We start from the raw sequence: 14,593 nt of genomic DNA, 5'->3' as shown, positions 1-14,593 counted from the left end.
TGGCGTACACATTTTCTGCACTGCATAGACCCACTTCCATGGAAACTGCCACCTTTCAACAAGTCTGATCACAGAAGCAATTTATAGTTGACCCAGCATGCATGGCAGGTTATATGTTGTGTGTCACATGTCTGCCTGATGCGTATGCTGTCGGTGTGTGTGTGTTGTGTGCTTCTGACATGTGTAGTGACGTTTTTTCTCTCTATTTTTCAGGTGATGACGCAATGGAGGCGGAGGATGGTGCTGTCATGCCAGACACAGGGTTGGTACCGCTACATCAACCCGGCACTAGTGTGGGGCCTTGGGGTGGTAGGCCACGAAACCCCCCAAGTGCTACAGTCCATCTTGTCTCTGGCTGCTATGAGTCCAGCCTGGATGACGACTTGACGTCCATGTTGAGTTGGATGAGCATCAAGTCCATGTGTCAGGGGTGAGTGATTCTGATGTGGACACTCCTCTGTCTGCGACACCTGCACTGAGGGATCAGACAGTCTTGGTTCCTCCGCCCGTGGCGGATCGGGACGCAGGGTCACCCTCCACACCAGTCACTGATGTGCCTGGGACATCACGTCGATGGGGGCATGTAGTCGTGCAGCCGCAGGCGATGCCAACACAGCGAGGACCCCCGGTCCTTGGGTCCCGCAGGGGTCAAGCCCGGCAACACGGTCGCCGCGCGCAACCGCAGTATACTGAGTGGGAGCAAGACATGACTGCCAATTCAGAATGGCAGGGGGCAGCAATGGAGAACATCGCTGAGAGCATGGAGCGTGTGGCCCGATCTGTGCTCCCCCCTGCTAGGCAGGTGCTTCTCCAGCAGCAGGCGGCACGGTCCACGGCCCGCTCGCTCAGGCTGGGCATGGCGGCCTCAGACAGGGCACGCCAGGCTGAAATGTCGTCTCTGCATCAAGCGATTGCTGCTCACACAGAGGCGCACATGGATGCCCTGAGGGAGGAGTATGCTTCCCTCAGATCCACTCTGGGTGTCCTTATGATGTCCCAGAGGCAGCAGGCAGATGAGAGGTTTGCACAGCTTGAGCGTACCATCTCGGCTTAGCTACAGGCTTGCCAGGAGGTGCAGCGGTTGTCCAGCCAGGCCTTGCAGGAGGAACTCCGTGTTACACGTGCTACCTTGCAAGAGGAAGCACGTGTATCACGTGAGATTCTGCATGCAGACCTACGTCACATTGCCACACAGAACCAAGCTCACCAGTCCGGCAGACTTGCTGCCGACGAGGGGCAAGCTGCGGCTAGGCGTGGCCAGGCTACTGTGCCACGTCCTCCTTTCCAGGATGAGCCAGACTCGGACGACCATCTATCTCCCACATAGGTCGGGCTGTGCAGGCGTTGAGCCCATGGAGGTTTTTTTTTTGGCTCAGCATCATCGCATGTGGATGTTGAGCAGCACCCTGTACCTCCCCCTCCTGAGTGCCTCCCCTCCCCCCCGGGTCGTATGTGGCCATTTTTGATTTTTCTTTTAGTTTAGTTAGTTAAGTTTATGTTTCATAGTTAGTTTAATTAGGTAATGTAGGTTTTCCATAGTTAGTGTAATTAGTTAATAGTTACTATAGTTTAAAATTGCCCGTCTATTGTGCTTTCATGTGACGGTGCAGTGCTTTGTGGCTTTTGAAGGCATCCACTGTCTGTTCCAGCTGGGCCCTTCAGGCTTGTCTTGTGTATGTGTTTGCTGCTTGGGGTCCTTGACTCACATATGCCACTCCTGCCTCCCTTATCCATGGTCTCGCAAGGATGGTTCGGTGTTACAAAATTTTACACAAGGGCCTTGGACTGTCATATCTGTGGCATGTCTGGTGCTGTGTGACTTGTGCTTACACCCCTAGTGGGGATGATTTTGGTGTTATTGTCTACTGTTCAGCTTTTGCTAGATGGGGTGTTTCATGATTAATGTGTACATTCATTGCTATGCATTGTGTAGTATGTGTCTTATCTTTACTGTACACGTGCTTGTTGCAATTCATGCTGTAGATAGTGTTACAGACTTTGGATGTGAAAGACGGACTGATGGTGTAATTTATGCTGTGACTCTCTGACATGGTCAAGTAATGAGATGCCTGAAGAGACACACACAGATAACTTTGAAGCATTAATCATGTGTTTCATGCCCTTTCTGCAGGGAGATGAGCCTCCAGAGCACCTTAGCCAGCAGACATGGCCCATTGGACGACAGAATTCTGGACACGTTTGTTGGTGCCCACATGCACATGTGTGCACAAGCAGAGGCACAGGGATTGCAGACCTACATCCTAGAACTGCTGACGTGTTCCAAGGATCTCCAGGCAAGGTGAGCAGCACAGGGGGGCCACTACACAGCAAAGCTTGCACCAGGCGAGTTGCACATGCAGGCTTAGTCACAGCACTGAGGGTGAGCTTGGACGAATATTGGTGTTGAAGCACACAATGCAGCTCAGATGTGTTGGTGGACAGATGGCTGTTGACTGTAGGGTTGTCTGGGACACCTGCAGGGGCAGTCGCACATGCCCTCCGGTACACCAAGGTCCATTGAGGCACTTGTATCAACCATGTAGCCTTCCGTGACATGGAAAGGGGCAGCTCACAGGGACATACAGCAAGGACATACTCGGGTGCAGTGCATTTCATTTCCATGTACTTTATGATAAATGCACTGCCAAGTTTGTTTCGGTCATGGTGGTACGCAACTTGCTCTGAAGTCATGGCTTGCTATATGGGTCTGTCTGCTTACCCAGGGAACATTGCATGTTGTGTGAATTGTGACACATTGGTGTTCCATTTGCCACGCACCCACCGGCGGCTGACTTACTGCATTGACTGTGTATGACCCGTCACAGGGGTACTGTTATATATGGGTACGAAGCATCTACACCAGATTGTCTGTTTGTAGAGTAGTTTGTTGCTATGGGGCATGTTTGGTGGTGTGTTTTTGTGTAATTGGCACGTACAGGTTGTTGACTGTGGCTCTCTTTGCAGCATTGCAGTGCTCCTGTAACCGGACCTGAGAGTGTGCAGGCAGGAGGCCAGCACTCAAAACCAGAGCTAAGTGTCTTGTTGTTTTTCTTTCAAACTGCTCTGCATAGGCTTGCTGGGGGGTGCACTAATGCATGGATGTATGTGTGATTCAATTTGGTATGTTTTTTTCCCCCTAATCACCCGGAATCCTATGCAATTTTGAACCCTGTACCCTCTACCCGGTGTTCCTGCTTCACGTACCTATCCAAGCAAAGTTCCCTAACCCTCTTTCCCCGCTGGGATTGCGGATGCCTGTGTAAGCCCCGAACTTGCAGGCGCCAAAACCCTAGAGGGGGTGGTTGGTTCGTACCACTCCTAAGCCTGGACTACAGAAGGCCATGACAATGATGTCCAAGTTTGTTTGGATTGTGTATGTGTTCATGCAGGTAGTACATTTTCGTGTATTCCCTACTTTCATGTGTCATTCCTCCTCCCCTCTCCAGCCACTCATTCCAGTTATCCAGTGTGCCAATACCTGTCCCGACTGCATATTCCTGAACCTCCTTCCCCACCAGGGTCTCAGGGGCCTGTGTGAGTTTGACCTTGCAGGCACCCGGGACACGGTCGGGGTGGTTGTTTCATGACACTCCCGCGCCTGTACACGGGACCTGTGACAATACACATCCGTTCATGATGCATCATCCTATGTTATGTACCGCACATGGTTCACATCCTGTTGTGACATTGTTTTACTGTGCTACCTTGGTTGTTGCATCATTGTGGTAGTACTTGGCCTTTGTGAGGTACTGCTACGTCAAGTCATCTACTGGAGGGTGTTCGGGTTTGTTTTTATGCCTTGAATTTTGTGATTTTGGAAATGAGTGTGGATTCTGAGGGTGCAGGCATCTTTTTACACACAAGGTGGGAGATGGTGACGAAGGGTAAAGGTGATCCTGTGGCAAGGTGGAATTGAGGGTTGAAGGCTCCATGACCCAGGTGCAGTTGTTCAGTGGGTCATGGTCATTTGTGAGGTAGGGGGGTTGTTGTTGATAGTTGCCTTGCCCTGCAGTGTGATGGGAACTCTGACATTGTAATGGTGGTATCCTATGTACATGTTGTGTTCTGCTGATCAATGCCTGTTCATGTGTTGTGTTTAGCTTTCAGGTGCGAGGGGATAGTTGTGGTTTGACATGCTGGGGTGTACACATGGTGAATGTTCACATGTGATGTGTAGAGAACACTGATGGTCACTTGAGTGCACATGCATATGTTAAGTGCATGTCCTTGCAGACCCACACACTTGCACTCTGATGCACTACATGTACTCCCACCCTTGCATATCCATGTGTACACTGTTTGCCTTCTGGTGGCCACTGTGTCCCTGCAGCACATGTTCTGTGACCAATTATGGATCATGTACATGCCTAATTTGCTTTTTGATGTGGTCTGTCGCTTAGATGTGATGCTCAGGGTGTGCATCACACACAATGGCTGTTCACTGTGCTGTGCGCTGAGCAGTGTGTTGCAGGAGTAGGACACAGCACACAGAAGCTGCAGTGTTGATTTTGCAATGCACAATGTGCATGTAGACAGGCATTCATTGTTATGTTACGTGTACAACTCTTGTAATCCATTTGGAAATTACTTATTTTGGGTGGGAGGTTGTTGGTCTGTCATTTCATCTGATTCCTGGTCAGGCATCATTGTCTGATGCCACTGTACATTTTGGACATGGCAATGTGTACCTTATTGTTGCTGTGTTGGTGTATGGGTATTGCTTCCCATGTCATGTTGTGGTTTGGGAGGGTTTGAGTGACATAACAGTGATGGCCAGGGCCTGTTGTGCAGGTGTGTGTGATGCACACCTTGCATGTCAGGGTCATCCGCTTCTCAGAGCAACTAGCTGGGGGTAGATCTCTCTCCGCGGCAGGGCCCTCCCTCTGGAACAGCCTTCCTGCCTCACTTGAACTTGAGGGGAACCATCTCCGGTTCGGGAAGCACCTCAAGACCTTCCTCTTTGCTTCTGCTTTCTCTCTGCCTCTCCCTTGCGAATTCCTCACTGGAACTGCACTGGATCTGCAACTGGGCCACTCTCACCGACCTCAGTCCCTGGCCCAGCCACTCTCCACTTGCACTGGCTCCCTGGCAACCCCTGCACTGCGGGACTGTCTCTCTATCCATACAGCCCCCCCTTCCCAGCACTTGTCTGCACTTACCTTTGCAGTTGCCACCAGCTGACCTGTGTATTTGTTTTTTGGTCTACTTCCTATGTACTGCACTCCCCCCCTCCCCTTCCCCTTGCACTTTTCCCTGCCCACTACCCCTGCACTTGAACAATCTGAATGACACCTGGCCTAGTTGTACCGTTGTCTGTCTTCCCTTGTTCCCCCCTCCCTGCCTCATCGCACCTTGAAATACTTGGGTATAGGCCATATCATGTCATATGTCATATGTGTGCCTTTTGGTCACACAGGATAGCTTGTGTTTAAGTAGCTAGGGATGCAGACGATGTGGCACTTCCATGGCAACATTCTCAGGGTGGTAGGGTTGTGACAGTTGACTGTCTCTTTGTCATCATCGATTGTCACCTGGTATGTTCCAGGCCTGTGTGCACTCCGCAGGGGTGGGATTTTAGGTGAAAAATGTGGCCACAAGCTGGGTCCGGGCTTCCTCGCCACGTGCCCTGTCCCCTCCCATGGGCAGCGCCTGTGCCTGTGGTTGGGGATGTGGGGGCACCACCATGTCCACCGGTACGCCCTGCCGTGTTGCAACATTGTGCATTACACATGCTGCCACAATGATCCTGCACACTACTGGTGGTGCATAGAGTAGTTGCCCGCCAGAGCGGTCAAGGGAGCGGAAACGTGACTTGAGCACTCCGAATGTGCGCTCCACTATGGCCCTGGTTGCAATATGGGCGGCGTTGGATCTTACCTGGGGTGGTGTGGTGGGGTTCCGGATTGGCGTCATCATGTGGTTGCTCAGAGGGTAGGCACTGTCCCCTGGGGAGGTGATAATAGTTGAGATTGTTAGGGTTTGGGTATTTGTCTGTGTGTGACTTGCATGCATGTGCAAGGGCATTTGTACTCACCTAGGAGCCATGTGTCGCCATGCTGCCCAGCTTCCAGGGCCCGGCTCAGGGCGGACATTCTGTATATGAAACTGTCATGGGTGGAGCCAGGGTAGTTTGCATAGACAGAGGTGATGATTCCCTTTGCATCGCATACCACCTGTACATTGATGGAATGCCAATGCTTGCGGTTTCGGTAGATGTGCTCAGTGGCCCTAGGTGGACGTAGGGCCACATGGGTGCAATCTATGGCACCGAGCACTTTGGGGAAGTGTGCCACCCTGAAAAAATCCAGGACAACGGCCTGCCTTTCTGTGTGTGTTCTGGACATGTATATGTGCCTGCGGACTGAGGGGCGCGCTGTCATGATTGCCAGTACCTGGTGTAGGCAGCGTGACTGCGTGGCCTGTGAGACCCCCCCCACTATGGCAGTAGTCCGCTGAAATGACCCAGTAGCCAAAAAATGCAGGACATTGAGCACCTTCTCCAAGGGGCTCAATGCTTGGGAGCAAAGGGTGGGGGATGTAAGGTCATCTTCCCACTCCCTGACCAGGTCTAGGATGATGTGGGGTGGAAACCTATACCTGCCATAGACCTGGTCGTCGGGCATCCCAAAAAGGCTTGTCCGTGGTGTGAAAATGCATGCCCTGGCTATTCTCCTCCTTCTGCGGTGTCCCAGGATCAGTGCTGCGACAAATGGGGCATTCATTGTAGCTGTATATACGTGTTTGTTGTTTGCGCTCACTTTTGTACTGTGCGCGGGGACGCTTCCGTCTGCCTTCGTGTGGCGGACGCGTTGACGCCTGTGTGTGTCTTTTGCCGTGCGCGGGTTTCCCGTATTCGGATCTATGGATACGGGTTGTTCGCGTGCGTGTGGGCGTTCCGTGTAGTTCCCTGCAGTACTTCCCCAGTTACGCCTTCTTTTTCACGCGCTGTTCCCCATTCTACGTGTTACGCCCACTGTTCCGCCCACTTTGGTTGTGTGCGCCGCGCTATGTGCGCTTTTGCTGTGCGCGCAGCGCACGCCGTGTATGCCTGCGTGCGCCATGGCTGGATTGGGCGCACTGACAGCGGGAAACACGCGCAGCGTCTTCCTTGAATCGCACTCGTGCGCGTGCGCTGCCTTTCTCACGCTTGCGCTCCCTTGCGCCTGCTTGCGCATGGATTTTCGGCGCACGTTTGTTCCATGAATCGGCCCCAAAATATCAATCCCACTTTCCCCCAGCAAACACAAGAGAAAAATGGAATTGACTTTCAACCTGTTACAATAGCTTTTAAAGTTACCCTTTGAATGGAATAGCAAAAACACCAAATATGGTAAAAATTGCTAAAATAATTATAAATTCTTATGGGAGCCGCTTTGGATAGTTGCACACAAACACAAGCAATGATTTAATTACCAAAAAAAATTTGAAATCTTCAAATCGAAGGCAATAAAAAGCTATTTTACACATGTCAGAATTTCCCAAAAACGAAATTCTCAGCAAACTTTTCACTGTGCGATAATCGCGATAACGGGAGAACCGTATGGATTTGGAATATGGATGTTAGCTACACGCAGAAGTAGAAATTTTGTTTCTAGCACAAAAACTGAGGAAGTTATGGATGTTTTAGTGGAGGTCATTTTTTCGAGATAGGCGCAAGAATGGAAAACAGGAATGCACTTTTAAAATGACAAATGGGTTTCTTACGCTAGAGGATGACTATGAATATAACAAATACCCCACAAGAACAAAGCCACTTGATCAGAATGACTGCCTGCAGAGGACTCGCCTTCTCCAGATGAGAAAGATCAGCGCAGAGATACTTTTAGCAATACTAGTATAGGAGGAAGATAGAATGGTTTGGATAGAGAGTTCAGACAATTCAAAAATACTCCCAACAAGATAGGTTCTGAATACAAGATAGGATGGGTTTAAGATAGGGATTAACTAAGCAAGGTACATATACTAGTGACACAGTTCTATCTATAGATACTCACTAGATATGTTTTCAAACAGAACCATCAGGATTCTGGTCTGTCAAGTTCTGGTCAGGGAATTGGATCTGGTTCTAGGACAGACAGCTGGGCACATCGGATTGGATCTGCAATCAGCAAGGCACTCTGGTCACAGCATGGCACAGGACTGGATTGGATCTGCCCTTCTTGGTTCTGATGATAATTATTTTAGCAGGCAAGTAGTACAAAGCAGCCCGGCTGTATTTTGATGCTTCCCCTTAGGTTTGTGGGCTTCTGCTTCTGGAATTTGAGGCCTAGCTGAAAATGGTTCAGCTATGCAATGGGTTTCTGCTTTGCCAAGTTTCTGGAGTCTGGAGCAAGGAAGATTTAGAGTTCAGCAGCAGGGTGCTCCGTCAGTATCAGGATAGTGGGTGAATCTGTATGTGCTTTTGAGCGGTGAGCTGTCTCTATTTATGCTATGATAAATGGGTGTGTGGGCATGTTTAGCCTAAGCTTGCCCCTTTTGACAGGTGTTTGGGTGAGAGTCTCCTCTCTGCCTTGATAGGAGGAGAGAAACAGTGTGTCACCTTTTATGGTGCAATTTTATGAGGCTGAGAATCCACCCCTAGCCCCTGGAACACAAAATCTACGTTTGGCAAAATACATATTTCCACATGTGCAACCTCTCTAAAAATCACATATACAGATTACATATTTTACCTAGCAGCTACTCCTGAAAACCCCATAGCTGTGGGATCTTGTCTCTGCTTTTCACAGAATTTTGCCCTTTTCACTCAGAACACAATGTCCAATTTTTAAGCATGTTTCTGCAAGTGTGCATGTTTAACATGGGCATACGTGTATAAAGTTTCACAGTTCTAACGGAAATACATTTTGCGTAAAATCATATTTCTTTCCATTTCTGTCCAGAACATGTCACGCAGTTCTTGCGCCTCTTCACCCGTGCAGCCGGAAATTACATTAAAACTTCTGTTATTGTTATATTTTTAACAATTTTAAATAGTAAGTTATCAGTCTTTTTAAAATGGGTCCTTTGTCCTTCTTAAGCAATAAATGGTTGTTTAGCTCCATCCCTTTGGTCTCTCCCTGGAAGCCCAGGAGCCATCCCCCATGTTTGCTCCTTGCAGAGGCCATTTACGACTGTCTTCGCACTTCTCATTTCCTGAGCTGGAGCTGGACATTGTTCCCTTTTGCCTCTGTAGACCAGGTTCTTTCCTGTCCTGTAATTAACACTTCTCCATGATTTCCTGCTGGGGGTAAAGACCTTCCTTCTGTGAGAAAACCTGTTATTCAAGTTCGGCAACTTTCAGCCCAGTTTAAATTAATTGTTAAATTCTGTGGCCTTTTTCCTTAGCACAAACAAACTTGTTGTCTCAAATCACAGCTAGAATTCTCCTTCAGGATTTTAAACCATGGGATCAAAACAATTACAATATGGGTTACTATAAGTAAAAGGCCTCTTAGATTGCAAACATTTGATTTCAGTTTACACATGTTAAAGTTTAATCAGGCAGGCCCCTGACAGCTGTCATCCCAGCAGCCCTCTGCTGCACATAGATTTTTGACAGATCCACAGACAGGCCAATTTTTCTGTGAAAATCTCTTTATGCTTTTGTCTTTTTAGGACCTTGTCAGTTCACAATGATTTCTTAAACTGATCGAATTGTAGCACCCAGCAAGAATTTTGAATATTTGATGGTGTTCTGTACTGTGTTCTGTACTGGCATTCTGAAGTTTCAGCAACAAGGAAAAGGTGATTTAAAGCAGGATTTGGGGTTTCATTTAGCAAAGCACTGCTTTTTCCTTCTGCACTCCACTTTCAATTGTTTTGGGGCCCAGTGACACATTCTGGTAGTGAGAGCTCTGTTTCACCACTGACAATATGCGTGGCAGATTGGGCCGCCATCTTTTGTGCATTTGAGAAGCGCGTTTTTCAGGGATTATGGCGCACACAAGGATTTGCGGCCATTTTGCTATTTCTGGCACCATCATAGCAAAAGTGGGTCAAAACATCCCACAGAGCCCCCCTCCCGACTTGAGTTTTATCACCCATCAAGGGGAAGTCGGGAGATTGGGATGTTCTTTTTCTTTGGTCCCGGTGGAGAAATTCAGCTGCTTCCCCCATCAGTGCTCAATAGACATGCTCAACTCGCCGGTTCTAATTGGGAGTATGGAATGGCACTGCGGGCTCCGAGTGGTCCTCCTTGGTGATTAGAATTTCTTAGTTCCAATGCTAGGAGACAGAACAGAGCATGGTTATGGACATTTCCCGACTACTACTCCCCGAGGGTGTAGTGGGGCAGATGCATACATTGAAGACAATTTACAATATTCCCCGCCTATATTTACTAATGATTTTAACAGGTGGATTCTTCTAAGTTGCCAGAATGTCCCCCTCTGGGTTTCTTGTCGGCATCTCTATTTGCCGCAAAGTATGTCTGGGATGGCAACTCTTCAGCTGGTTGATGTGAACCCACTTGTCTTCCCCTTCTGCCAAACTGCCCTTGGGAATGTGGATTCTGTAAGTGACTGGCGAGATTCTGTCCACAATTTCAAAAGGATCCCACCAAGTTGGGAGGAATTTGCGCTCTCTGGCTTGGTTCCTTTGGAAATTGTAAAAGTAGACCCGGTCTCCTACTTAATATTCTTTACTAGTTGTCTTAAGATCATAGTGGGTCTTCATACTGTCTGCAGATCTTTCTAGATTCCGCTGAGCATAGGCAAAAGCATGTTGAAGGTGTTTTCTCAGATTCTCAACATGCTCATGAGTTGTGGAGGCATTTGTCAAGGTCTGCTCTTGGGTTCTGTAGAGCAGATGCTGGGGTACCACCATCCTTCGTCCAGTCATTAGCTCAAATGGAGACATTTTTGTTGCAGAAGAAGGGGTAGATCTGATGGACATCAGGAGAAGGTGTAATCGAATGTACCAACTTGGCCCAGAATCTGCCACACACTTTTTTAATATTCTCACAATAGTTTTGTCGTATCTCTCAACTCCACCACTAGAGGATAGCCGGTAGGCAATGCGTAGTTTCCTTTAGACCCAAGTATCTCCCACATATTTGTCATTACTTCGCTAGTGAAGTGACTACCTCGGTCTGACTCAATCCTTTGGGTAATCCAAAACGCGAGAAGATGTGGTTGATCATCAGGGCAGCTGCTGTTTCTGCCTTGCAATTTGGGGCCGGGAGACATTCCACCCATTTAGTGAACAAGCATGTTACGGTCAACATGTAATTGTTACCCCCAGAGGAGTGAATCACAGGCCTGATAAAATCGACTTGCAAATCTGACCAAGGCAGTGTCATCCCCCTCTTTTGGAGGGGAGCACGGTGTGTGAGTGATGTTGGCTAAAATTGTGCACACACAAGATACCCATTCAAGTATTGGTCAAGGTCCTCCCCATGTGTGGCCAGTATGCAACCTCTCGCAAGATTTCTAAGGTTGTATGAAACCCTGATGACCGGCTGTGGCTGCATCATGGGCGTGACTTAGCATCAGGCTTCAGAATGAGGTAGGGACCACACACTGGTCATGGCCAGATATGGATTTCCTCACCAACAATTGGATTCGGAACATTTTTGGACATTTCATCAACACTCTGAAGTCCTCTTTCCCTATGTAATTGTTATCCGTCAGGGGAAAGTTCTCAGGGTCCTCAATGTGTTGGTAAAACTTACCAATGATTGGATCCCCTTTTTGAGTCGTAATCAAATCAGCATCTGGGGTCTCCTTACTCCATTGTGCAGTTTAGAGTTCATTGTGAGCATTTGTCTGGGACCTAGTGATAGCAGTGACCTGGATTTCCCCCAGCAGAGACTCAATATCAAGTAGATCTCCTTGGATAGCTTTGGTTTTGGCCAGCTGATCAGCTCGGTCATTTCCAGTTTTGTCTGGTCCCTCTACTTTAGAATGACCCTTGATCTTTTTCCAGTAGATGGTCATACCATTCGAGGTGACCAGATCATCAATATTTTGAATTAATCTCCCATGTTTTAAAGGTTTGTTATTAGCACATAGCATGCCTCTGGTTTTCCAATTAACCAGGTGCTCCACGAACCTGTTCCATACATAATCCAAATCAGTGATTATGACCAGTTCGTGGAGTTGGTGTTAGACAGCAGTGAGGATGGCTTGATGCACAGCCATATGCTCTGCCACTTGACTACTTCAGGGACTGATTTTGTACACAGCAGAGAGTTCTGGGGCATCATTCACCCATGCATTCCCCACGCCGGCCACAAGTTCCTTTTCCCCATTGTTGTCAACATGGTAGGAACACCCATCCACATAGACAGTGGGCATTCCCTCACACTGGTCTTCTTCATAGACTTTGTGTGGGGAATTAAGGTAGGCCTCCATGTTGTCCTTGATTTTAAGACTTTCGTCCTCGAGACAGTTTTCTCTGGCACAATCATGCAAGTCAACCAGACCTTGCTTGAGGGGACTCTTCTTGTTTTGGCCATATCTGACCGCCACATGAAAGCCTTGCATTGACAGAATCCAGGAAGTAATTCGGGAATTACTCACATTTCCGGCACAGATTCTGTCACTTTGAAGATATTGCAAAGGTTGGTGTGGAGTCTCCACTATGATGTGTTCCCTCTGGATAAATGGGCGGTAATTCTTCAATGCCCACATTGTTGCCAGGAGTGCCTTCTCACAATCGTTGAATTTTTCCACCACAGAGAATAAAGTCTTACTCGCGTAGGAGATTACTTTATTGACCCTGTCATGCTTTTGATATAATACTGCAGTCAAGCATGTATTTGAGAACCCTGTCTCCAAGAAGAACTCCTTGTTTTTGACAGGGTAAGCTAGGCAAGGTGCATGTGAGAGGCTTCTTTTCAGTTCTCTTACTGCCTCTGCTTGTTCTGGACCCCATTCCCACTTGACCCCCCCTTCAAAAGATGGATCAGGGGTCTTGTGATCTCTGCGTAATCCTCAATGAACTTTCTGCTGTAATTAGTTAGTCCAAGGTAGCTCCTTAGTTCCCGCAGATTTGTGGGGTCTTTTATTTTCTGGAGGGCTTCTACTTTCTTTTCCTGGGGACAGAGACCCTGAGGAGTTATCTCATGCCCCAAGAAATTGACACAGGTTCTGCACCACTGTTCCTTTTGAAAGGAGAGTTTTGCTCTGGCAGCCCTCAACTGTGTCAGAACATAACGGATCTCCGCTATGTGTTCCTCCACGGTTGAGCTTTTGACTAGAACCTCATCTACATAGGCCAGGTTACCCCTTTCACCCAGGTCGGGCATGGCCTTGTGTAGAAAGATGTTAAATTCATTGCCTGAGTTGATGTATCCGAAGGGAGTCCGGGTCCACGTGTAGTGCTGCCCCCGAAGGTAAAGGCCAGCTTGTATTGGTCCTCCCTACTGACAGGTACAGTCCAGTACACATTGGTCAGGTCAATTGCTGTGAATACCTGTGACCTCTAGATCTGGGCCAGCCCTTGGGTCAATGTTGGGAAGAGGCCATCGGGAAGTATGGACCCATTTGTTGAGCTCCCTTAGGTCAGCACAGAGTCTCCACTGGCTGTTTGGTTTCAAAATCCCCACCACCAGATTATTGAAGGTGCTATGGACTGGACAAATTATCCCACGGGACTCAAGGTTCTTAATTATTTCAGTAAGGGACTCCAATCTTGAAAATCTAAGAAAACTTGTTTCAATTTTTGCTTTTGCTCCAGAGTCTTGCAGGCATCAGCTAGGTTGACTCTCTCTTCAAGCATATGCCTGAAGCCTGGAAAGACTTCTGGTTTGGCTATCTCAGCGGCCTCCTCCAGCTGGGTGGAGAAGTCCCTGGTCAAAGTATTGATTTGGACTGATGGCATCAGGTGGGGAAGGCAGTCCTTGTGGACTTGAAAGATCACCTCATCATTCCTGAAGTCACAGGTCACAACTTCCTTACCATAGGGCAGGAAGAGAACACCAGGAAATTCCCCCCATGCCGGGTGAAGATCCTGTCTGGTGTTGTGTCATCATGCTATCACTGTCAAAACAGTCCTTGGGGATTGGTCCTAACAGTTCATGACCTAAATCTATGGAATAATGTCGGTCATCAACCGCCATTCCAATAATGGTGCCTGCGCCCAGAGTGATACTCTTTAGGTCGCAGTTATCCACCTCTATTGGAATGGTGTTGTGTTCTATGTTGATTAGTGGTGTTGGGTTTACCCCCAACCCTTGCGGTCGGAAATGAGCATTAAGATGGACAGGCACCAGGATTTTACAGTTTCTGTCCTCTTTTAATTTTTACTTCCAGTGAGAATTGTCAGGTCCGTTCTGGTGTGGTGACTTCCTCTCCAATCTGAAACTGCATATGGAAGCAGTTGAGCTGACCGAAATGGTTTCTCTGTGTCATCAAAGTCCATGGGATGACCCGCTAATCGGGACCAAGCTTTGAAGTTTATTATGTCCAAACAAATGGCAAAGCGATTGAGAATGTCACTGCCTAAATAAAATGCAGCAAAGACATCTCGCACGACCCAACAATTATGGACTATACTCTTCTTGCCTATGGACATTTTGAGCATACACCTGCTAGGCAGGAGTTGTCTGGAATCGGGTGTTTCCAGGTCCATTTCCCATTTGTCTAACAGTTTAAATGTGGGAATGGCT

Source organism: Ambystoma mexicanum, chromosome 6q, assembly GCF_040938575.1.
Source record: "Ambystoma mexicanum isolate Mex_15411 chromosome 6q, UKY_AmexF1_1, whole genome shotgun sequence".
NCBI classification, from domain to species: domain Eukaryota; kingdom Metazoa; phylum Chordata; class Amphibia; order Caudata; family Ambystomatidae; genus Ambystoma; species Ambystoma mexicanum.
Note: the sequence above shows the minus strand (reverse complement) of the source record.